Raw genomic sequence first — 26,190 nt, forward strand, 5'->3', positions numbered from 1 at the left:
CATACAAAGACCCTCATTAATGAGTTGAGTAAAATCTTGATACATGCGTCACTCATTTATTTGCTTGGAATCATGTGTTTTACTTTTTGAAAATTATTTTTAGAAAAAGGCAGTGAGATCTTACTTGATCATCACAGTCTAAAAATAGACCTGCACCATGCCATTGCCCTGCTTTTGTTTTGTCCTCACAGCTTGTATGTTCCTTTGGGCTGACTATCCCCTTCACTAGCAGTCAGTTTGCCAGGGTAGGGACCTCCTCTTTGTTCACTGCTGTATCAATTTCCCACAAAGGACCATCTAGTCAAAGCTATGATTTTTCCAGTAGTCATGTATGGATGTGAGGGTTGAACCATAAGGAAAGCTAAGCGCCGAAGAATTCATGCCTTTGAACTGTGATGTTGGAAAAGACTCTCGAGAGCCCCTTGGACTGCAAGGAGATCAAACCTAAAGGAAATCAACCCTGAATATTCATTGGAAGGACTGATGCTGAAACGGAAGCTCCAATACTTTGGCCACCTGATGCAAAGAACTGACTCATTAGAAAAGACCCAGATGCTGGGAAAGATTGAAGGCAGGAGGAGAAGGGGATGACAGAGGACGAGATGGTTGGATGGCATTACCAACTCAATGTACACGAGTTTGAGCAAGCTGCAGGAGATGGTGAAGGACAGGGAAGGAAGCCTGGCCGTGCTGCAGTCCACAGGGCCGCAGAGTGAGACAGGACTGATGGACTGAACGACAAAAACATATCGATTAAGACTCAGTGAATAAATGAATGAATGAGTGATTGAATGGTATGTTGTCTGGAGCACAAGAAGCAGGACTTCCCAGTTGATGCTAACTTGATATCTTTGCTCTCTTTTGTTAAAACTGTCCCCCCTGAAATCTTTTTCAACTAGGCCTGACTTTGGACTTTCAAGCTTGTCTCTATAACACCCAATTTTAGCAGAAATCCTGCTCAGTATGTTTCACCAGAATACCCCATCCTTGATATATTATCACTCTGAATATATAATGGGGTTCCTGGTCCTCTACCAGGTGATATCTAATATCCTGGTCTACCTTCAGCAAGAAACCAGTTAGATATCCTTTTGGACAGAATCCTCCCCCCGCCCACCCCCCACCGCCGCGCCCTTAGTAATTTTTCATCCACTGAATGCACCCTACCTCTCTCTCTGGCTATAAATTTCCAGTCTCGCTTGTTGTACTCGGAGTTGAATTCAATCTCGCCTCTCCTACTGCAAGACCCTGATGCAGTAGTAGCCATACATATCTTGATTGCTATCCCCCACACCACCCATTTAATAAAGTTCTCCTTACAGTGCTTTAAGGAGTGTCGTGAATGAGTAGTGTTCTTCTTTAACACTGATAGCCCCCCATTATCTCTAGCCAGGACTGGGTGACTTGTTAGAGGAGGAGATGTGGGTCTTAAAAGGATGGGTATGCCAAAGACAACAAGGCAGAAAGCCCTAATAATTTGGAAGCAACAGCAATCACTGTTGCTTCCTCTGTGGCAAGCTATTTCCATACGCTTTCCTTGTATTCACTCAACTAGCCAGTTTTCCCCAGCTAGGGCCAGGCATGTGCGGTGGGAGCCTGGGATCTGGCAGTGGCGGGTCGCCCGATGGGCAGAAACCTGGCACTTTCTTTTTGCTTTTGCTATTGTAGTTTCCTTCCTTTGCTGGGTCGGATGGTCACTAAACCCTCTGGTTTTCTAGCGGGATTGTCCTTGCTTCTTGACTCGATTTTCCTGCCAACCGGAGAGGCTAGGCAGTCGGCAGGAACTGCAAACCCGGCATTTTCCAAGAGTTTTTTCGCAGGCAGCCGCAGGCGCCCAGCGAAAGGTTCTTCTCCGCCCGGACCTGGTGGATCCGCCGACATCCTGCACAGTGGGGCGGGGCAACGCAGCAGGCTGTCGCAGAAAGCAGGCCGTTCCAGAACAACTTCTTTCCAGCGTGTCAGGATGGCCGAGTGGTCTAAGGCGCCAGACTCAAGGTGTGTACCTTCCCCAAGGGCATTCTGGTCTCCGAATGGAGGCGTGGGTTCGAATCCCACTTCTGACAGGCGCGTTTTTGCAACCTTTCGCGAACGTATCCAAGACCATTTCCCGTTAGTGCTGGCGGTTTTTGTTTTCTGTTTCTGAGACAGCGGCCATATTCAGACTTTACGTTGCTCCGGTTCGTCATTATCTGTTTTCTTCGGCTTTGCAGCGGCCGAGAAACCGGTCAGGTGGAAGAGGGAGGCGGTATGAATACCGGAGTTTCTAGTAACCGCATTCAGCAACCCAGTTTACGTCACATTTTATACAGTTAGTCTAGCTTACAGTAGAAGGCTCTCCTATGTGTTCCCTGGTGGTCTAGTGGTTAGGATTCGGCGCTCTCACCGCCGCGGCCCGGGTTCGATTCCCGGTCAGGGAAAGTGCTTTTGTTGGCTTTTTTTCTTGTTGTTTCAACTTAATGCCAAAAATACAATATTGGTTACCTTTCTGTTCAGGAGAACGTAATTACCAGAGGCGAGGATTATGCTGGTTAAGGAGTGCCAGCTGTCTGTGAATCACTGTACTATACTTACGATACCTTAATTAGGAAAGGAAGAACAAGGCAGACAGCACTAACTGATCCCAAAAGAAAACTCTGATTCTGCCACAAGTGCCAGGTCTTCCAATGCCCAGGGTTAAAACAACAACAAAAAAACAAAAGTCCCCCGAATACTCAAAATGATATTAGAATGACCGATGTCACCTAGAGGGGGCTCACTGCTCACGACTCAGGCAAGTTTTACTATAAAAAGGAGTCAGGAAATTCTTCCTACCCCAACACGTTCCTTTCTATTTTGAAAGTAAACTGAAATAAGTAAAATAATGACATAACGAACACCGGTGTTCTTTCTACCTACATACGACATAGGTTAATATTTTGCCACATTTTCTCTTTCTCGCTAGACATAATCAGAGCTTCCTCAGTCTCCCACCCGTTTGAAAGTTGCATACATTGTTACACTACTGCATGTCACACTTGAGAAAATCAACATTAACTTGTCATCAGATGCCAGTCCACATTTGAATTTACCCTAATTGTTCCCAAAATATCCTTTATAGCTGCTTTTTAAATTTTTTTATTCTAGAAATTTCCACTGCTCATTTTTCTGTTGTGACTCCTGTGGAAAATAATCTATTTTAATAATAAAAACTCTTCAGCCATATTTAAGTTCTATCTTTTTAGTATTTGTATAATATTCTGACCCTCTATGCTTAATTTGTTCTTTTTGAAAGTATTCATTTCTCCCTGAGTATCTTTTCTAGACCTCCAAGCCAAACTGTTAGGATATAGCCTACCTCCATATTAGTTACAGCTTGGCTTACCAAACTACCCTTGAACAAGTAATTTTGCCTCTGCTTTTCTCTTTCCTAGCTGTTGGCTTTTATTTTTTTTTCCTTTTGGTAATTCAGTGTCGTGTGGAGTATAGCATAGCAAGTGATGACTGGTGGTCAGGTTGAGCTGAGTGCAAGTCCTGACTGGACTTTTCAGAAGGCAAGCTGTCTATTCTCTCTAAGCTTTAGTTTTCTCATCTGTAAAGCTGGCCAATCAAAGGATGAGTAAGAGAATGAAATTTCATCTAACCTTTAAGTTTCATTTTGAAATTTTCCCTCCTCTTCAAAAGGAATTGGAAGGAACCTAAGTATATATGTATACATATGTTATGTGTGTGTTTGTGTGTGTGGGTAAAGAATTTAAAAAAGCTGGGAAGACATATACTAAATGTAACTGATTTTCTATAACTGGTAGGATTATGAAAATTTTTAATTTTCTTTGTCCTAATGTCAGGCATTTGCTGATCTTTCTACCATGAGTATGTACAATTTATTAGTAGAATAATAATACAATTTATTTGAAAAATTTCTCACATGTTATACAAAAATCAATTCAAAATGAGTCATAGATTTAAATGTAACACTTAAAACTATAAAACTTTATGAGAAAACATAGGAGAAAACCATTAAGACCTAGTGCTTAGTGAAGAGTTCTTAAAAATGACATGTAGGAAAATATTAAATTGGACCTCATCAAAATGAAAAACTTATTCTGCAAAAGACCTTAAGATGATGTAAAGACAAGCTACAAACAGAAAAAAAAAAATTTGCAAACCACATCTCTGACAAAGGGCTCATATCTAGGATGTATAGAGAACTCTCAAAACTCCATGATAAAAAAGTAAACAATCCAATTAGAAAATGAGCCAATGGCAGGACAAGACATTGATGTTCAATGTTGTTGAAGTGCAAATTAAAATCACAATGAGATATCACCACAAGCTTTTCAGAATAGCTAAAATAAAAAGCAGTGATAAGCAAATGCTACTGACGATGACAAGAAACTGGATCACTTGTTCATTGCTAGTGGGAATGTAAATGGTATAGCCATTTAAGAACGAGTCTAGCAATTTTTTTTTTTTTAAGGAAACTAAACATGCAGTTACTATATGGCCCAACAGTTACATTCTTAGGCATTTATCCCAGAGCAATGAAAACTGATATTTACACAAAAACCTGTACACAAATGTTCAAAGCACTCTTATTTATAACAGCCAAAAAACGGAATTGAAATGCCCTTCAAAAGGTGAATGGTTAAACAGGTGGTAGTACCACCATACCATAGAATATTACTCAGCACTAAAAATAAATGAACTACTGATGCAGGATATAAGTTGGATATACCTCAGGGAGTTATGCTGAGTGAAAAAGTCAGTATCAAAAGGTCACATACTTCATGATTTCATTCACATAACATTTTTAAAAAGAAAAATTATAGTGATAGAAAACCGATTACTGATTGATAGGGCTTGGAGATGTTGGGAGGTAGGGAGTGGGGCAGAAGTGACTAAAGAGGCATAGCAAGAGGGAAATCTTTGCGTTGATGAAATAGTTCTGTATCTTGTTGTGGTTGTAGTTAGAAGAATATGCACATGTGAAATAATAAAATACCTAGGAATAAACCTACCTAAGGCGACTCAATGGACTTGGGTTTGGTGGACTCTGGGAGTTGGTGATGGACAGGGAGGCCTGGCATGTTGCAGTTCATGGGGTCACAAAGAGTCGGACATGACTGAGCTACTGAACTGAACTGAAGGAGACAAAAGAGCTGTATACAGAAAACTATAAGACACTGATGAGAAAAAAAATAAAAGACATTAACAGACAGAAGATATATCTTGTTCTTGGGTTGGAAGAACCAATATTGTGAATATGACAATATTATTCAAATCAATCTACAGATTTAAGGCTGCTGCTGCTGCTAAGTCACTTCAGTCGTGTCCGACTCTGTGGGACCCCATAGACAGCAGACCACCAGGCGCCCCCGTCCCTGGGATTCTCCAGGCAAGAACACTGGAGTGGGTTGCCATTTCCTTCTCCAATGCAGGAAAGTGAAAAATGAAAGTGAAGTCGCTCAGTCGTGTCCGACTCCTAGCGACCCCATGGACCGCAGCCTACCAGGCTCCTCCATCCATGGGATTTTCCAGGCAAGAATACTGGAGTGGGTTGCCATTGCCTTCTCCAGATTTAAGGCAATCCTTCTCAAACTGTGGCTCAGCCAGTAAAGCATCTGCCTACAATGTGGGAGACCCGGGTTTGATCCCTGGGTCAGGAAGATCCCCTGGAAGAAGGAAATGGTAACCCACTCCAATACTCTTGCCTGGAAAATCCCATGGATGGAGAAGCATGATAGGCTACTGTCCATGGGGTTACAAAGAGTCGGACACGACTGAGCCACTTCACTTTCCTTTCCTTTTATCAAATTGTCAATGGCATTTTTTCACAGAACTAGAACAAAAAAGGTCACAATTCGTATGGTAAAACAAAAGACCCCAGAATAGCCAAAACAATCTTGAGAAAGAAGAATGAAGCTGGAGGAATCAACCTTTCTTATTTCAGACTGTACTACAAAATTACCACAAGGGCTTCCCTTGTGGCTCAGCTGGTAAAAAAAAATCCGCCTGCAATGCAGGAGACCTGGGTTCCCACTCCAGTATTCTGGCCTGGAGAATTCCATGGACTATAGTTCATGGGGTCACAGTCAGGCACAACTGAGCAACTTTCACTTTCACAAAACTACAGTGATCAAGACAGTATGGTACTGTCACAAAAACACAAATGTAGACCAATGGAACAAGACAGAAAGCCCAGAGATAAACTACACCCCTATGGGCACCTTATCTTTGACAAAGGAGGAATATACAATGGAGAAAAAACAGCCTCCTCACAAAGTGGTACTGGGAAAACTGGACAGCTACATGAAAAAGAATGAAATGAGAATACTCCCTAATGCCATACAAAGGTAAACTCAAAATTGATTAAAGACCCAAATGGCTTCCCAGGTAGCTCAGTGAGTAAAGAATCTGCTTGCAGTTCAGAGGACCCAGGAGGTGTGGGTTTGATCCCTGGGTTGGGAAGATCCCCTGGAGAAGGGCATGGCAACTCACTCCAGTATTCTTGCCTGGAGAATCTCACAGACAGAGGAGCCTGGTGGGGTGCAGTCCATAAAGTCATAGAGAGTTAGACGCGACTGAGCACACAAGGATACTATAAAACTCTTAGAGGAAAATGTAGGCAGAACACATTTTCACATAAGATCCTCTATGACCCACCTTCTAGAGTAATGGGCAAGAGAGTTCCAGAAAAACATCTATTTCTGCTTTATTGACTACTCCAAAGCCTTCGACTGTGTAGATCACAATAAACTGTGGAAAATTCTGAAGGAGATGGGAATACCAGACCACCTGACCTGCCTCTTGTGAAACCTGTATGCAGGTCAGGAAGCAACAGTTAGAACTGGACATGGAACGAGACTGGACTGGTTCCAAATAGCAAAAGAAGTACATCAAGGCTGTATATTGTCACCCTGCTTATTTAACTTATATGCAGAGTACATCATGAGAAATGCTGGGCTGGAAGAAGCACAAGCTGGAATCAAGATTGTAAGGAGAAATATCAATAATCTCAGATATGCAGATGACACCACCCTTATGGCAGAAAGTGAAGAGGAACTAAAAAGCCTCTTGATGAAAGTGAAAGAGGAGAGTGAAAAAGTTGGCTTAAAGCTCAACATTCAGAAAACTAAGATCATGGCATCTGGTCCCATCACCTCATGGGAAACAGATGGGGAGACAGTGGAAACAGTGTCAGACTTCATTTTTTGGGGCTCCAAAATCACTGCAGATGGTGACTGCAGCCATGAAATTAAAAGACACTTACTCCTTAGAAGGAAAGTTATGACCAACCTAGATAGCATATTAAAAAGCAGAGACATTACTTTGCCAACAAAGGTCCGTCTGGTCAATGCTATGGTTTTTCCAGTGGTCATGTATGGATGTGAGAGTTGGACTGTGAAGAAAGCTGAGCGCCGAAAAATTGATGCTTTTGAACTGTGGTGTTGGAGAAGACTCTTGAGAGTCCCTTGGACTGCAAGGAGATCCAACCAGTCCGTCCTGAAGGAGATCAGTCCTGGGTGTTCATTGGAAGGACTGATGCTGAAGCTGAAACTCCAGTACTTTGTCCACCTCATGCGAAGAGTTGACTCACTGGAAAAGACCCTGATGCTGGGAGGGATTGGGGGCAGGAGGAGAAGGGGACGACAGAGGATGAGATGGCTGGATGGCATCACCGACTCAATGGGCATGAGTTTGAGTAAACTCCGGAAGTTTGTGATGGACAGGGAGGGAGGCCTGGCGTGCTGCAGTCCATGGGGTCGCAAAGAGTCGGACACAACTGAGTGACTGAACTGAACTGACTGAATTAAATTCAAATGCTTTCGGATAGCAAAGGAAGCCATAAACAAGATGAAAAGACAAGCCTCAGAATGGGAGGAAATAATTGCGAATGAGCAACTGACAAAGGATTAATCTCCAAAATATGTAAGGAGTTCATGCAGCTCAACATGAGAAAAACAAACAACCTGAACAAAAAATAGGCAGAAGGCCTTGATAGATATTTCTCCAAAGAAGACATCCAGGTGGCTAATAAACACATGACAAAATGATCAACATAGCTTATTATTAGAGGAATGCAAATCAAAACTACAATGAAGTACTGCCTCACACTGATCAGAATGGCTATCATCAAAAAATTTACAAATAGATAATCTTATGGGAGTTCCCTTGTATGTTATTTGTTGTGTTTCCCTTGTTGCTTTTAACATTTTATCTTTGTCTTTAATTTTTTTCAGTTTGATTACTGGGTGTCTCGATGTGTGGATTTATCCTGCCTGGGACTCTGCACTTGCTGGACTTTGTTGACTGTTTCTTTTCCCATGGTAGGGAAATCTTCAACTATTTTCTCTTCAAATATTTTCTCAAGTCTTTTCTCTCTTCTCCTTCTGGGACCTTTGTAATGTGAATATTGGGGCCTTTAATGTCCCAGAGTACAATTTTTTTTTTTCATTCTTTTTTCTATATTTTGTTTTGCAGCAGTGATTTCCACCATTCTGCCTTCTAGGTTATTTATCTGTTCTTCTGCCTTAGTTATTGTGCTATTGATTCCTTCTAGTGTATTGTTCATCTCTGTTTATTCTTTAGTTCTTCTAGGTCTTTGATAAACATTTATGGCACCTTCTCCATTTTTTTCCCCCATGATCCTGGGTTATCCTGGATCCTAGGTCCCCCTGGCCCTATCATTATTTTGAATCCTTTTCCTGAAAGATTGCCTATCTCCACTTCATTTAGTTATTTTTCTGGGATTTTATGCTATTCTTTCATCTGGGAGATAGTCCTCTGCACTTTCATTTCAATTAACTTTCTGTGGTTGTGGTTTTCATTCTGGAGGCTGCAGGATTGTAGTTCTTCTTGCCTCTTCTGTCTGCCCCCTGGTGGATGAGGCTGATGAGAGGGACTGTTGTTTAGTCGCTCGGTTGAGTCTTGACTCTGTGACTCCATGGACTGCAGCAGGCCAGGCTTCCCTGTCCTGCACCATCTCCCATAGTTTGCTCAAACTCATGTCCATTAAGTCGGTGATGCCATCCAACCGTCTCATCCTCTGTCATGCCCTTCTCCTCCAGCCTTCAATCTTTCCCAGCGACAGAGTCTTTTCTAATGAGTCAGCTCTTTGCATCAGGTGGCCAAAGTATTGGAGCTTCGGCTTCACCATCAGTCTTGGTGCTGGGGAAAACTGGAACTTGTTCTGGTGGGCAGGGTCCCGCTCAGTAAAACTTTAATCCGATTATCTACTGATAAACGGGGCTGCACTGTCTCTATTAGTTGCTTAGCCTGAAGTTATCCAGCCCTGGAGTCCACAGGATCTATGGGAAACCTCCGATAAGATTGTTGTTGTCTAATCGCTAAGTCCGCTAAATATTGGAGGAATAGGAAATACTTCAGTATCAATATTTCCAACAAATATTCAGGGTTGATTTCCCTTAGGATTGACTGGTTTGATCTTGCAGTCCAAGGGACTCTCAAGAGTCTTCTCCAGCACCCAAGTTCAAAAGTATCAATTCTTTGGTGCTCAGCCTTCTTTATGGTCCAACTCTCACATTCGTACATGACTACTGGAAAAACCATAGCTTTGATTATATGGACCTTTGTCGGCAAAGTGATGTCTCTACTTTTTCATATTCTGTCTAAGTTCATTAAAGCCTTTCTTCCAAGGAGCAAGCATCTTTTAACTTCTTGGCTGCAGTCACCATCCACAGTGATTTTGGACCCCAAGAAAATAAAGTCTGTCACTGTTCGCATTTTTTCTTTGTCTATTTGTCATGAAGTGATGGGACCAGAAACCAAGATGTTAGTTTTTTGAACGCTGAGTTTTAAGCCAGCTTTTTCACTCTCCTTTTTCACCTTCATCAAGAGGCTCTTTAGTTCCTCTTCACTTTCTGCCATTAGGATGGTATCATCTGCATTTCTGAGGTTGTTGATATTCTCCCAGCAATCTTTTTTTTTATTATTAAAATACTGAGTTTATTTTACATGTATATTTTTGTCTCCCCACTGTTTCCATCTGTCTGACCACCACTACTACTATTCCTATCATAACATTCCATACATACTTAAAACCAAGCAAAGAATGGAGTTCCATCTTTAAAAACTAAAGAGGCATTTTGGACAACACATACTTGGCAATGGAACGTGGACAACATTTGTCAGACCTGATAGGGAAAGTTCTCATTCTGCATTATAAAAAAGACAGCCAGATATCAACTGTTACAGAAATTAAATAAGATGGAAAATTTTTAACAAAGTGTTTAAACTATTTTCTTAAAGAGACTTCTTCCACTGCCAGAGATCTTGAATAGCCTCCTGGTCAGTCACCTGGAAACAATTCTTCACATAATTGATAAACTTGGCTTCCACTTTGGAAAGGAAACCACCTTTTTCTATACTTCCTTGCATTTTCGCTTTAATGTCTTCTACAGAGCTAGATCCTTTCAGTGTTTTAGGTGCTTTTTCCTGTTTTTTTTTTTTTTTTTTTTTTAAGGATTCTTGACCTTTTGATCTTGGTGTTGACGGTTTTGAGTCTTTTCCATTCTGGTTCAACTTTTGTGCATTTTTGACTGGAGTATCTCATACAGATTTCTTTACTGGAGCTTTTTCTTCAACTTCCTCATCAAAATCATCATCATCTTCCTTTTTCTTCTTCTTCATCTTCATCAGCAGTAAGCTTTACTTTTTTCTGCGGAATCTTGCTATCACAGAACACTTTCCAGATATACCTAGGAGTTTCACATTCTCCTCCTCTTCATCTTCTGACTCTGCATCTTCCTCCACAGCTACTAAGTGCTGTCCACTGATATGCACAGGCCCTGAACCACACTTCAACTGTAAGACCACAGGTGATATAATTTCAAAGCCCCCAAGGAAAGCTGTTGGCTGTATAGACATTTTCAAAGTTGCCAGTGTTACTTTAATTGGGCTGCCTTCATAATTCATTGCCTCTGCTTCAACAATGCATAATTCATCCTTTGCTCCAGCCCCTAAACTGACCATTCTTAAAGATAAAGATAAATGTTCATCATTATCCACCTTGACGTGATAATCTCTGTCAGCCTTTAGTTCACAACTGAAAAGATAGTCTGGAGCCTCAGGGTGCTCATGTCTATCTCCATTGAATCCTCCATGTGTTGGCGACACGCACTTAAGTGGGAGAGCATTTTGAGCATTTTCTTGCTAGCATGTGAGATGAGCCCAATTGTATGATAGTGAACATTCTTTGACATTGCCCTTCTTTGGGATTGGATGAAAACTGACTTTTTCCAGTCCTAGTGGGCACTGCTGAGTTTTCCAAATTTGCTGGCATATTGAGTGCAGAACTTTCACAGCATCGTCTTTTAGGATTTGAAATAGCTCAGCTGGAATTCCATCACCTCTACTAGCTTTGCTCATAGTGATGCTTCCTAAGGCCCACTTGACTTCACATTCTAGGATGTCTGGCTATATGTGAATGACCACACTATCGTGGTTATCTGAGTCACTAAGACCTTTTTTGTATGGTACCTTTGTGTATTCTCGCCATCTCTTCTTAATCTCTTCTGCTTCTGGTAGGTCCTTATCATTTCTGTCCTTTATTGTGCCCAGTTTTGCATGAAATATTCCCTCATATTTCTAATTTTCTTGAAGAGATCTCTAGTCTTTCCCATTCTATTGTTATCCTCTATTTCTTTGCATTGTTCACTTAAGAAGGCTTTCTTTTCTCTCCTTGCTATTCTCTGGAACTCTGCATTTAGTTTTGTATATCTTTCCCTTTCTCCTTTGCTTTTCACTATTCTTTTCTCAGTTATTTGTAAATCCTCTTCAGAAAACCATTTTGCTTTCTTGCATTTCTTTTCCTTTGGGGTGGTTTTGGTCACCACCTCCTGTACAGTGTTATGAACCTCTGCCCATAGATCTTTAGACACTATCATATCTAATCTCTTGTATCTATTTGTCACTTCCACTGTATAATCATAAGGGATTTGATTTAGATCATGCCTGAATGGGCTAGTGATTTTCCCTACTTTCTTCAATATAAGTCTAAATTTTGCAGCAAGGAGCTCATGATCTGAGTCACAGTCAGCTCCAGGTCTTGTTTTTACTGACTTTATAGAATTCCTCCATCTTTGGCTGCAAAGAATATAATCAGTCAATCTGATTTCAGTATTGGCCAGCTGGTGATGTCCATGTGTAGAGTTGTCTCTTGTGTTGTTGGAAGAGGGTGTTTGTTTTGACCAGTATGTACTCTTGGCAAAACTCTTTTAGCCTTTGTCCTGCTTCACTTTGTACCCTAAGGCCAACCTTGCCTGTTGCTCCAGGTATCTCTTGACTTCCTACTTTTGCATTCCAATCCCCTATTTAACTCCCCAAGTTGTAAGTAATTATTTTATGCATGCTAAGTCACTTCAGTCATGTCTGACTCTTTGTGACCTAACTCTTTGTGACCCTATGGACCATAGCCCACCAGGCTCCTCTGTCCTTGGGATTTCCGAGGCAAGAATTCTGGAGTAGGTTGCCATTTCCTTCTCCAGAGGAGTCTTCCCCAACCCAGGGATCAAATCTGCATCTCTTAAATCACCTGCACTGGCAGATGGGTTTTTTACCTCTAGCACCACCTAGAAAGCCCTGTTAAGTTAATCATATTTCCATTATGGCTTGCAATTATAATTATCTTTTATTTTTTGACTCCTGTTAATTGAGATAGCTGAAAAACATCTTTTACTGTTGTGATTATGTATCTTTGTTTTAATACCATTGTATCATGACTAGTCAACAGAAAATAATAGAATTCTATATTGCTGAAACTACCATTTAATAGAAAAATTTGTAATCAGTTTTTAAAATCCAGATGCAGATTAGAATTATCTTGGATATTTTTGAAAAAAACAAATGCCCTGGTATTTTTTTTTCTCCAAACCTCCAGATGTGATTCTAATGAGCAGCCATGTTTAAAAGCAACAGGACTGTATGATTATCTTTTACTTTTATGTAATCTGTTTTTGGTTTCCCAGGTGGTACTAGTGGTTAAGAACCTGCTTGCCTAATGCAGAAGACATAAGAGATGTGGGTTTGATCCCTGGGTCAGGAAGATGCCCTGAACAAGGGAATGGAAACCCTTGGTCACTAACAGTCGGACACGACTGAGGCAATTTAGCATGCACAGTATAGGTTTTGTTCAAATTTCACAAAATATTTTTAGTGTCCATGATTTGTTTTCATACCATATTCAAGATTCCACATTGTATTTAGTTGAAATGAGCAGCTTTAGCTGCATGCAACAAATTCTGATAAATTCTCTTTTCATTTTGTTTTTACAAATATTTTCTAATGTTTCTTGTTATGGCTTCTTAGATACACCCATCATTTAAAAGTGGACATTGAACTTCCAAATACATGGAGTTTTTAAATTAATTTTGATATTAATTTTTCATTTTGACATTAGTTTTTCACTTAAATGCTTTCTTCTCTGCAATCACCCTCTGTGTTATTCCAGTCTTTTAATCTTCTTGAGGCTTTCAATGGCTAAGTTAGATTTCTCTTGGTAACTGTCACATTACAGTTGAAAAATATGTGGGTTATTTTCAAATATCTTTTGATATTGTGTTCTAACATAGTTCTACAGTGATAGAACAGATTCTGTATGATTTTAATACCTTTAGACCATGACATTTTTGCATCTTGTTTTATGTCCCTGGATATGTTCCAGTGTCTCCTGGTTATAGCCTATGGGAACTTGAATATAATTCATACCCTGCTGTTGTGTGAAAATTGTATAAATCTTAATTATATTGAATTGGTTAATAGTACTTTTCAGGTCCACTGTATCCTTCTACTTTTTTTTCTGTCTGTTCATTCTATTAATTTTTGAGAGTTTGATATTGAAACTCCAACTAAAAACCTTAATTTACCTACTTAAAAGTAATGTTAATATATAATGGAGCTATATGTAACTTTGTTCTGTATTTTCCAAGTCTCTTGTAAATGTATTATCATGCTTTCATAATTTAAAAAATTAAAATTAAAAAAAAGCTGCAAAGAATAAATGCTAGAGAGCCTGTGGAGAGAAGGGAACCCTCTTGCACTGTTGGTGGGATATAAATTAATAGCCATTATGGAGAAGAGTATGGATATTTCTTTAAAAATTAGAAATAAAACTACCATATGACCCAGCCATCCCACTACTGGGCATATAACCTGAGAAAAACATAATTGAAAAAGACACATGTACTCCAGTGTTCATTGTAGCACTACTTATAATAGCTAGGACACACAAGCCACCTAGATGTCCATTGACAGATGAATGGATAAAGGAACTGTGGTGCACGTACACAGGGAATATAACTCAGACATAAAAAGGAATGAATCTGAGCCAGTTCTAGAGAGGTGGATAGATCTATAGTCTGCTATACAGAGTGAAGTAAGTCAGAAAAAGAAAAACAAATAGCATATATTAGCACATATGTATGGAATCTAGAAAAATGGTACTGATGAAACTATTTGCAGGACAGAAGTAGAGACTCCACATACAGAACAGACTTGTAGACACAGGGAGAGCAGGAGAGGGTGGGACAAATTGAGAGAGTATAATTGAAATAAATACATTACCATGTGTAAGATAGATAGCTAATGGGAAGTTGTACAGTGCAGGGATTTCAGCCTGGTGCTCTGTGACAACCTGAAGGGGTGGGATGGGGTTAGAGGGGGGAGGAAGGTTCAAGGGGGATGGGACATATGTATACCTATGGCTGATTCATGTTGATGTATGGCAGAAACCAATATGACATTTTAAAGCAATTATCCTCCAATTAAAAAAAATTTAAAAAGAATATGCACATGCAATAAAACTACCAACACACATTGTATTAATGTCATGTTCTGATACTGGTATTATATTACAATTATGTTACATGCAACCATTGGTGAAAATTGGATGAAAGGGACACAGGGACCTGTCTGTACTGTCTTTGCAACTTCCTAGGAAAAGGAGTACATCAAGGCTGTATATTGTCACCCTGCTTATTTAACTTATATGCAGAGTACATCATGAGAAATGCTGGGCTGGAAGAAGCACAAGCTGGAATCAAGATTGCCAGGAGAAATAGTAATAACCTCAGATATGCAGATGACACCACCCTTATGGCAGAAAGTGAAGAAGAACTAAAGAGCCTCTTGATGAAAGTGAAAGAGGAGAATGAAAAAGTTGGCTTAAAGCTCAACATTCAGAAAACTAAGATCATGGCATCTGGTCCCATCACCTCATGGGAAACAGATGGGGAGACAGTGGAAACAGTGTCAGACTTCATTTTTTTGGGCTCCAAAATGACTGCGGATGGTGACTGCAGCCATGAAATTAAAAGACACTTACTCCTTGGAAGGAAAGTTATGACCAACCTAGATAGCATATTAAAAAGCAGAGACATTACTTTGCCAACAAAGGTCCGTCTGGTCAAGGCTATGGTTTTTCCAGTGGTCATGTATGGATGTGAGAGTTGGACTGTGAAGAAAGCTGAGCGCCGAAAAATTGATGCTTTTGAACTGTGGTGTTGGAGAAGAGTCTTGAGAGTCCCTTGGACTCCAAGGAGATCCAACCAGTCCGTCCTAAAGGAGATCAGTCCTGGGTGTTCATTGGAAGGACTGATGCTGAAGCTGAAACTCCAGTACTTTGGCCACCTCATGTGAAGAGTTGACTCACTGGAAAAGACCCTGATGCTGGGAGGGATTGGGGGCAGGAGGAGAAGGGGACGACAGAGGATGAGATGGCTGGATGGCATCACCGACTCCATGGGCATGAGTTTGAGTAAACTCTGGGAGTTGGTGATGGACAGGGAGGCCTGGCGTGCTGTGATTCATGGGATCGCAAAGAGTCGGACACAACTGAGAGACTGAACTGAATTGAACTGATGAATCTATAATTACTTAAAAACATTACTTGCTCTCTGCATAATGGATGACATTAGCCCTCAGTCAGGAAGAAGCCCACTTCTGGCATTATACCTTACAAACACTATCATCTGTCACTTATCACACTTATTTGAACATATAGTCCCTACTATGGACTGAACATTTTTGTTGCCCCCAAAATTCTTATGTTGAAACCTACTCCCAATATACATATATGGCCTTGAGCATGTTCCTGGTCACACAGTTGTCTCCATCCAAGATCTCAGCTTCCCTTAAAATTAACAGTCATGGGAGATGGAGTAGACATGGGGAGGGTAGGTAGGGGTAGACTCAGATTAAAGGAATAATAGAAGAGCCAAGGACCCCAGATGAGGCCCTTGGAAATCGAAGGCCTCTCTGACTCTCAGCATTCAATTCTATAATTATTCAGATGCCAGTCAGAATGTAGATAAAATACTTAGTGATAGCCTTAAATTTAATGAATGCCTTACTGTTTTAATCACTACTATATCATATGTTGCTGTTTTTGAGACATTACCAATAAATCCAAGATCGTGGGTGGCCAACTATTAGAGGGATTCTGTTCCTGGGCCTTATATGGCACTTCTTGGTTGACACTTTTTGAAAAATGTGGAGATAAAATCAAAGAGTGGATTTTGATGCTATTCCTGGGTGGCCATGGTGACCAGAATTACTCTAATTTCTAATGTCAAGAAGTTGACTATAGCTCCATTATTTTTTAATTGAAGTACAGTTGATTTACATGATCAATTCAGGTGTAGCTATAGCTCCATTTTTTTTTAATTGACGTATACCTGATTTACAATATTGTTTCGGGTGTAGCTATAGCTCCATTTTGGAGTGGGGTTCTTTTGGATCTCTGGGGCCCTTTGTCAAAGCCAGGCCCACAGCCTCTTGTATGTTCTGTGCTGTCTTGAGCCCTGATTTGATGGCTGTGTCAGTCCAGCCATGAGGCAGGTTTGTGTGCTCACCAGCAAAGTGGACCCATCCAAGTTCCTGGGCATAGTCCACGTACTGGTAGGGAGTTGAAGAGGGCAAAACCACCCATGGAGTGGGAGTCCTGGCTCCAGTGCTTGATGATGGAATAGGGGCACAGGGCCCGCAGCTCCTCCTTGGAGAGGTCATGGGTGTGGCCAGGTCATCCAAGACAGCATCAGCTGCCTGGGCATGGTCCGGGGCAGCAAAGAAAGAGGAGTTGTCTTCCATGGTAAAGGAGGCGAGGATGACCCCTGTGCCATCCGGGAAGGTATGACGGGTAGTGGATAAAGAGGAAAGGCTGATCAGTGCCGGACTCACCCCCAAAGAGGCCTTCATGCTCCCAGAAACTCTGCATGCAGGCCAGGAACACTTTGATGACACTGCTGCAGTGGATGAATCGTAGTGCATTCTCCTTGCCATGGGATAGAGGTGGCTGGAAACGGAGGAGCTGGGCAGGCTTGGCTGTGGTGGCCACAATCATGCAATCAGCAGTCAGACGTGCCCTGGGTTTCAGAGGGTCAGGCGTTTGGTAGGTGATGTGCATGTGATCTCCGTATGACTCCACCTCTTCTGGTGGCGAGTGGAGCTGAACTGTCCCGGGCAAGAGAGCAGCATGCAGGGCATGGGAGAGCTGGTCAAAGCCCCCAGTGATTTCATCGAATCTGAGAGTGAGCAGGCAAGGGAGAGACAGGAGGAGGAATGTTGATGGACAAGGCTAGGCAGAGGATGGGCCATTTGGACTGCACAGAGGCTAAGCCCTCTAATGGACCTTCTCTGATGTCCCCTCCTGAATATCTGTAGCACTTTTTTTTTTTAGTAGTAGGAATCAGGTCACAGAACTCTGAGGGAGAGTGAGTCTCGGTTTCTTTTCTTTTTGCAGCTTCAGACTATCCTGACAGTGACCAGGGGTTTGATGGTTGGAGTCTGGAGTTAGTACCCCTGATTCATCATCCTTGGCTGAAAGACAGTGAGGCACCTTGTAAGGACCCTCATGTCTGTAACCAGAAAGCAGGTGAGGCTTAGAGCAAAGCAGATCTGTACCTTCCTGATGTGACTGCCTCTTAGTCAGAGGTTCTCAAAGTGGGGCTCTTAAACAAAAAGACAGAAAGCAGCAGCAGCCCCTGGAACATGTCAGAAAGGCATGTTCTCAGGTCCTAGCCCAGATGTGCTGAATCAGAGATTCGGGGTAGGGCTCAACCTTTTGTGTTTAACAAGGCCCCTAGTGATTCTGAGTTCATTGGAGTTTGGAAACCCCTGCTTTCCCACTTGCCCATTTCTTTTGGGATTTTTCCACCCAATTTATCTAAGCTTTCTACCAGTCCCAAAATGTCCTGGTTAGTAACTGGCTCACCCATGCCCATTTCCCCATTTCACCAGCCTGTTTCCCATCGGGAATCCTGGGAGAAGAAGATGAAGTTACACAGGATCTCTAAGAAGGTGTGGTAATAGCCACCATACATATTCATTAGGTCCTCCACCATCTGCAAGGTCCCACGGCTCAGGTTCCCTACTGTGGTCAGGTATTGCTGCAACCAGCCAACCATGTCCAGGGGGAGAAGGCAGGGGATCTGGAAGCCAACACGAGAATCCTTGCTTTGCATCCAGGGACAAGGAGAAACAGAATTGGACAGAGTGGTGTGGCCTGGCCATTCAGCCAGGCTCCTGCGGGCTGCTGTGTGTCTGCCTGGCATACTGGGCTCTGACAGCCTCAAAATGTTCTTCTTGGCCCTAATAATAGGAAAACAGCTAACTCTCTGTGCTACTTCTCATGTATATACACTCTGCAGAGCCCTTCACTTGTATGAGCCTCATATAATCCTAAGAAGTAGCTTAGGAGGCCTGCCAGCTGTCCCTGTTCCAGGGGCTCTGTCTTTGCTCCCCATAGATTTATTTGCATCTGCTGGCCTCTATCCAAAGGCTGAACTGCAGGCCTCTTTGGTACTACACTCATGGCAGCAGGGCCACGAGGGAACAGAGCCACCATTCTTGTGGTTTGTCCATCACACCAGGCTTGTCCTCTATTTTGACCAAGATCTCTCTCACTTTGTCTGAGTTCTGTGGTCTCAAGGCCCAGGAGGTGGCATGAAGAGCACAATGGCAGGGTCCTCTGGTCTTATCTTCCCCGGAGGCCATGTTCATCTTTCCCAAGTCTCTAGGAAGCATTTTCCACCACCCTGCATTCTCCGTGGAGCAGAACTCCCTTTTAGGCTGACCCTTCATGAGGTTAACTGGTGCCAATTCCTGGTGCCAGGGCTCCTACCAGACACTGCATCATCTTCGATGGATACTCTTTATTACCATTGTTAGCAAACCTACTAGGCCACTTTTGACTTTTCAAGGTGCTCTCCCATCCCAGTTATCTTTTAGGGTCCTCCACATGGGCTTCTAAGCAGAGCTGTCTGTGTCATTATGCCCAATATATAGAATGAAACATTGAGGCTGTGAGTTGGGGTCAGATCCAGCCCTACTGACTTACAGGAAAAGATTCTCAATCATTACTATTTGTCTTGGCCTTGATGTTGACTGCTAGTTCAAATTGTGTGTTCTAACTGTGTGTTCTTAGATTCCTTCTATTTGATATTCATTAATCATAGGGCTGAACCTTCATCAAAGTGTTTATGTCTCTCCTGCATGTCATCTTGCCTAGAACTCTCCTTTCACTGTGCAGCCTGGCTTATCTAAGGCCGTACTCCTACCCACACACCAAGTCAATATTTCCCCTGCCCTAACTCATCCAGGGTCAGGTACCAGGCAACCAGAGACCATGCCTACAGCCCAAAGCCCATTGTAATTATTCAAACCAGCCAAATCTAAGCTGTTTACTCTGTCCTACCTTGCCTCCCCCTCAGGAACTCCAGTAAAGGTTGTGGTCTGTGCCTTCTGCTTGCTCCTGTCTTCTGCTTCCTGACCATCCCAGTGCATCCCCAGGGCCTTGTATGCTGTGTTGTGTTCCCTTCTCTCTGAAACTATAAGTAATAAATTTTACCAGTGGCATTAACCTCTCCATGGCTACTCATCACTTCCAGAAACTAAAATCCTGAGGGTACAAATGAGATTTCTACCCATGCCCCCAGTCTTCCTTACCCGCCCACACTTTTCCCAACCATACCTGTGGCTGTAGGGTGTCCTCATGGCACCCAGACCCATATACCACTGTGCTCCAGGCATTCTGTGGGTCTCTATTCTGCCACCCACACACCCTGAGGCCTCCAGGACAGTCACCTAGAAAGACGGCCCTTTCCAAACCTCAGTGAGGATGGACACACCCCCTCCTAGCAGGCTCTCACAGCCCTCCTTCCTCTCCCCCAGATCTCCCCCTGTTATAGAGTCAGACCATCCGGTTCTCCTAGCCCTTCTACCCCCGTCTTAAGCCCTAGACCCAGTTCCCTGTCCCAACTCTCTGAGGCTGTCCACCTCCCTCTCTCCCAAGTTCCCCACGCAGGACCCTCCCAGATCCTATCCCACATATACCGGGTGGCCAGCATCCTACAGGGTCTTGGCAACGGTGAGCCCTGCCATGCCTGCCCCAATCACCACTATCTGTTTCCTTTCCGCCATCTGCCCCAGCCCATCTTGGGTCAGCCGCACCATCTCTTCATACTGGGGGTCCTCAAAGCACCTGATAGGTTGGCTGTTGGAGGCCTGAGTCCCCAGGCCCAGCACAGACAGGAGGGTGAGGGCCAGCCACACCAGGCACATAGCTGTGGAGATGGCAAGCAAACAGCTGAGGACCAAGATGTCTTGCTAGTATTAACACTGGTGTTGCTTTGAGGAGTGTTTATATTTCTAGACCTGTGATGCAACATCCTGGCACTCCCATACCCTTCTTTCCCTACTGGAGGGTGTCTTAGTCACCAGGACTACCAAACTGCCCCCAGCACCCCAAGTGCTGAGGCTGAGCACTGCCCCCTCACTTCCCCCGCTCAAGGAGCCTTGCCCAGGGTGCCTGCCCTTGGCCAGCTGTACTGTCATCCTTGGCCAAGCCCTCAATCCAATGTGGGGGACAGGTGAGGTGGACCTGTGCACCACATTGGATGCCCCATTTCCCCCTTAGGGTTGATAGACTGTTGGTTGTGGTGAGAAGACCCAACTCACTGGCTGTGGAAGGGCGGGGTGAAGATAGAGAGTATAAAGGTATCATTTAATAATCTCAATAGTTTTGAGATGTACTCGGTAGGGTACCAGCTTCTCAAGCCCTTGAGAGACATTGTAAGGCCCTTTCCTAAAGACGGTTCATTGAAGTTAAACTTTGCCTGATTGTGAGCCTGCATTATCACACTTGCCTTGGACAGGGTTCCATTAATTCTGGCTCATATGTTTCCTCTAGGAGCCTACGGAAGATGTGTTTTGTGACTGTCATTTTCTTATTGTTGTCCTTGTTGAAACTATTATCTGTGTTATGGGCTGAATTGTTTCTCCCCACCAAGTCCTATGTTGTCATCTTAACCCATAGTACCTCAGAACATGACTGTATTTGGAGAGAGGGCCTTTAATGAGATGATTAAGTTAAAATGAGGCCATTAGGGTAGGCCCTATGCAATCTGACTGTTGTCCTTATAAGAAGAGGAAATTTTGAGACACAGAGACACCAGGGATGTGTGCACAGAGCAAAGACCACGTGAAGACATAGAGAGAAGGCACTAGAGGTCTCAAGGGAACCAACTCTGTCAACACCTTGAACTTGGACTTCCAGCCTCCAGAAATTTCTGTTGCTTCTGCCACCCCAGTCTGCAGTATTTTGTTGTGGGGGCCTGAGTAGACTAATACACTTTGTTACCAAGTTTCCCTCTGTATCTTTCCCTACAGTATGGAGGAGTCTGATCCTCCCGTCAGACTTAACCACCATATACCTTTAAAAATGTGTATTCATTATTTTTTATAAGAATCCACACATCCAATGTATGACTGTACCCTTGATTCCCACCTCAGGATTTATGTTTCATTTGGGCCACCTTTCTTCCTTCATTTGTGACTGTGATGGTATAGTGGCATTACAGAAAAAGAAAGCATAGAAGGACAAACTATATGTGCCCCCACCACCTCATTCTCCCACCCTGCTCCACTCATCACCTTTGACAGTTTTCTGCAATTCCTTCTGTTCTGGCACAGAGTAAGATAGGAGGCAGTTCCTCAATCTCCATTTTGGACCAGAAATTAATCCCTTTTGTACATAGCCTGGCTTATACTGGGCACTCGACATGCTTGTAGCATGCAGAGGTGGATGGAGGGACAGATGGACAAGTGGTTAAAAAATTGGGTAGACAAATAAATGAGCAAATTTGGTGGCAGAGGAAAGAAAGGACATATGGACAAATGTTTTGGGCAAAGGCTTCGTACAAAGGCTCTCTCTACGCTCTGCATTTCCTTGCAGATTTCATGCTTGGGGCAGTGCCCAGCCCAGACTCTCTGTCCTTTGGTCTACCTGTCTAAAGCTTGACTCCATTTGCCTTGTCTCTCTTGCTCTCCTGAGGGCCTCCTGTGCTTCTCCAGCCTCTTTCTGAGAACCCATGTGCCGGATTTTATAATTTATTTTACTTTATAATTTCTTTTAAACACGTGCATTTCAGAATTCAGCCTTCCTCCACCCTCAGCCATCTACCTTTTCTTCAAGAACAAGAATGGAGCTTATCCCTTCTCCCTTCCTTGCTGTGAGAAGTGGAATCTGACCCATCCTGAAGTCATAAGTTTTGTCTCTTTGCCTCCTTATCCCCTTGTGAGATTTACATTCTAACCAGAATGCCATATTGCTGGAAAACGGTGCTTAAAATGGTAAGCAATTACCAGCATCTTGCTCAGCCATTAAAAAATCAGAAGATGCACAGCTGGGCCTTCTAGGAAACATAAGTGCTTTGAGTGGAGGAAATTTGCATGGAGTTACTCCTACTTTCCTATCAGCTGCCTGGCCCTCCAAAGTCAGTCCATTGGGGTAGAGGGCTCCTTCTCAGCAAAAGAGGAGAATAGAACAATACATCTTTGAGCTAAAGGAGCTGCTCAAATTATGCAGCTGAGCCCTCTTATTTCACCCAGAAGGAACCAGACCAGGGAGTCTGTGTTGGCCCTGGTGCCAAGAGGTATTCATTGTTGGCCACAGTAAGTTGACACCAGCCCCACAGCCCTCAATCCACTATTTACCCTCCTGAGCTAATCAACTACTACCTTAGAGATCTGCTGCATCTTGTCTCTGGGGTGGAGACACCGCTTAGTAGCCCAGACGCCTTCCCTAGGAGCCAGAGGCCAGGTCTGCCTTATCCTCTGTAGTCACGTTCCACACCTGGCGCAGCTGCAGCCTCATTGTGACTATTTGCTGTATGGGTGAATAAATATGTAAATGAAGTATAGATCATCCTGCATCTTCAAAAAAATCTTCCTCATTGTCCCCTCCAAAATATATGTCAGATGATATGTTTCCATTATTGGTTTGGAGAGTAGGCCAGGGACAGGGCAATGGGGGAGGCTTAGGGCAGTGGGGGAGGCCCCGTCTAGAGCCCTGGCCTGGAAGGATAGCTGTGGGTACTCACAGACTCTGAGTATGGTTCTTGGGTCCCCAGAAGAGAGCTCACTCCAACAGCCCAGTCCTCATGTGGCTCAGGTCTGTCTGAGACACGTGGTCGGGGTTAGGAGGTATATTCTCTCCTGCCTTTGAACTTCCCAGATCCCACTCTTTGAATTGCACCGGGATTCCCTAGTGGCTCAGATGGTAAAGAATCTGCCTGCAGTGCCTGAGCCCTGGGTTCCATCGCTGGGTTGGGAAGATCCCCTGAAGAAGGGAATGGCTACCCACTCCAGTATTCTGGCCTGGAGAATTCCATGGACAGAGGAGCCTGGCAGGCTACAGTCCATGGGGTCGCAAAGAGTCGGACATGACTGAGCAACTTTCAGTTTTACTAGGGCCTGGGAAGGTTGCTGGAGAGGAGAGGCTGAATGGGGGGTAATCAGGAAGAATCCAGGGCTCTCTTCTCCACCAGCCCTCAAACCTTTCTCCTTGCCTCCCTCAACCTGGACTGAGTGAACCCTTGACCTTCCAGTGTCCTTGGCTAGAAACCCCGAAGTAGATTTGAGTCCTCCTTCCCGCTGAATCTTCATCTCCAGGGTTTTCAGCCCCCTCAGCTCTGCCTCTCCAGGGCCTCTCACTGGCCCCCGCAACTTCTTAGCTAAGTCTCCCCACCCCCGACCTGGCCAAGATGCTCTCTCCACATCCCTCACAATGGTCACTTCCCCAGGCTCTCCCCACTTCTGTCCCTTGGCTACCACCAGAATGACAGTTCTAAACACAAGTCAAGTTATGGCAGCCCCTTGACTTAACCTCCCTTACCACTGCCTGCTCAGTTTCTGGGATACTTTGTTTTTATTTCTACTAGCACTCTAGTTTTGCATCAGTCAGTGAGTTCAGTCACTCAGTCGTGTCCGACTCTGCAACCCCACGCTGCAGCTGGCCAGGATCCCGGTCCATCACCAACTCCCGGAACTTGCTCAAGATTGTAGCCACCCCAAGAACTCTCCAGCTCATTCTTTGAGGTCCTGTAGGATTTAGAATATTTTTCTTGAGCACTGTGAGACTTTCTTTAACTTCAGTTTAGTTCAGTCGTTCGGTCGTATCTGACTCTTTGCGACCCCATGAACCGCAGCACTCTAGACCTCCCTATCCATCACCAACTGCCAGAGTCTACCCAAACCCATGTCCACTGAGTCGGTGATGCCATCAAACCATCTCACCCTCTGTCGTCCCCTTCTCCTCCTGCCCTCAATCTTTCCCAGCATCAGGGTGTTTCCCAGTGAGTCAGTTCTTCATATCAGGTGGCCAAAATGTTGGAGCTTCAGCTTCAGCATCAGTCCTTCCAATGAATATTCAGGACTGATCTCCTTTAGGATGGACTGGTTGGATCTCCTTGCAGTCCAAGGAACTCTCGAGTCTTCTCCAACACCACAGTTCAAAAGCATCAATTTTTCGGCACTCAGCTTTCTTTATGGTCCAACTCTCAAATCCATACATGACTACTGGTTATGCATGGTTATGCCTTTATCTACTTGGCTAGCATGTGAACTACATGATATCAGAAACTTGCTTGTTTATCTATGATGTCTAGTGGAGGGTGGGTATGTAGTGGTGCTCAAAGAGTGCTACATCGGTGAATGCAGGAATGAGGTGTGGATTTGTGTGCCCATTGCGGTCAGCAGTGAGGTCAGAGAATCTTTACATATCACTTGTCTGAATTCAGGCAGTGTTCTTGCTCTCCTTTCCACCTTTCCTTAGACTTGGATCCTCCCACAAGGGCCCCCTTGTCACCCCCTACGTACTTCAGGATTTTCAGGTTAGATTTCCCCACTGGGGTTTTACTCTGGGTGTGAAACTTGCACTTCTTCCTCTTCTGGGTTCCTAGTGTATTTCTGTTTTTCATGCACACCTCCCCACTTCTGGGACTCAGGCCTGCTCTACTTCCTACAGTCCTCTCATTCTGAGAACTGTCACCCTCTTCTGTCCTGCCCTTTGCTGAGTGGTGAGAATTCAAGATTGCCTAGGTTACAGTAGGAACACGAATGTCAGGTGCAGTCTGGGCTGGAGAGAAGGGGTGGGATTTGACTGGGTAGAAAGTAGATATTGGTGAATGGTAGGGAAATGTGTAAATGTGTCAGTACCTGTTCCTGGCATACCTCCCTCTCTGTTCTCTGAAACCCAGAGCCAAAGGGGTGCCCCAAGCGTGGCAGTGTTATAGCAATGTGCTTGCCAAGCTGTTCAGCTGGGAAGCTGGCATCCTGTTTCAGACCTTTCTAATAGCTTCCCAAAGTGCCCCAGTTCTACCACAACTCTTATGCATGTAACCAAAGATCTATTGCTGCTGCTAAGTCACTTCAGTTGTGTCTGAATCTTTGTGTCCCTATGGACTGCAGCCCGCCAGGACCCTCTGTCCTTGGGGTTTTCCAGGCAAGAATACTGAAGTGTTTTGCCATGCCCTCCTCTAGGGGATCTTCCTGACCCAGGGATCAAACCTGCATCTCTTACAGTTCCTGCTTTGACAGGTATGCTCTTTACCACTAGTGCAACCCAGGAAGCCCAACCAAAGGAGACAAATCTGCAAAGTGCTGGAGATCTTTGAAGACAAGCATAGTGGCAGCCAGTGGTGAGGGTAAGCCTCTTATTCTGGTGGATTTTATCCATTTTGTTGATTCATTTTTTACCCATTCATTCAGCACATCTTTACTGAATACCCTACTAAAGTGTCTGGGATCCCTTAGGAAAAAACACATAGGACTTTCACAAGAGAATATGCAAATGAACAGGCACCATAATTAGTCATCAGGGAAATATGGATTAAAGTCCCAGTGAGATTCTTCTTCATA

The 26,190-nt window shown here is 43.7% G+C and overlaps 1 long non-coding RNA gene, 2 other non-coding genes and 1 pseudogene across 3 annotated transcripts; 3 read left to right on the top strand and 1 right to left on the bottom strand.

Moving 5' to 3' along the window:
• The first annotated feature begins 1,582 nt into the window (after positions 1-1,582).
• Positions 1,583-26,190, top strand: LOC139032378 (uncharacterized). The gene is made up of 3 exons (XR_011484902.1): positions 1,583-1,995; positions 17,735-17,866; positions 25,889-26,190. It is a non-coding gene; the product is annotated as an uncharacterized lncRNA (long non-coding RNA).
• TRNAL-CAA (transfer RNA leucine (anticodon CAA)) lies at positions 1,958-2,063 on the top strand. Its single transcript has 2 exons — positions 1,958-1,995; positions 2,018-2,063. It is a non-coding gene; the product is annotated as a tRNA-Leu (tRNA).
• Positions 2,346-2,417, top strand: TRNAE-CUC (transfer RNA glutamic acid (anticodon CUC)). Its single transcript has one exon. It is a non-coding gene; the product is annotated as a tRNA-Glu (tRNA).
• LOC110132582 (nucleophosmin-like) lies at positions 10,149-11,102 on the bottom strand (annotated as a pseudogene).

Source organism: Odocoileus virginianus, chromosome 3 (genome assembly GCF_023699985.2).
Source record: "Odocoileus virginianus isolate 20LAN1187 ecotype Illinois chromosome 3, Ovbor_1.2, whole genome shotgun sequence".
Lineage (NCBI taxonomy): Eukaryota > Metazoa > Chordata > Mammalia > Artiodactyla > Cervidae > Odocoileus > Odocoileus virginianus.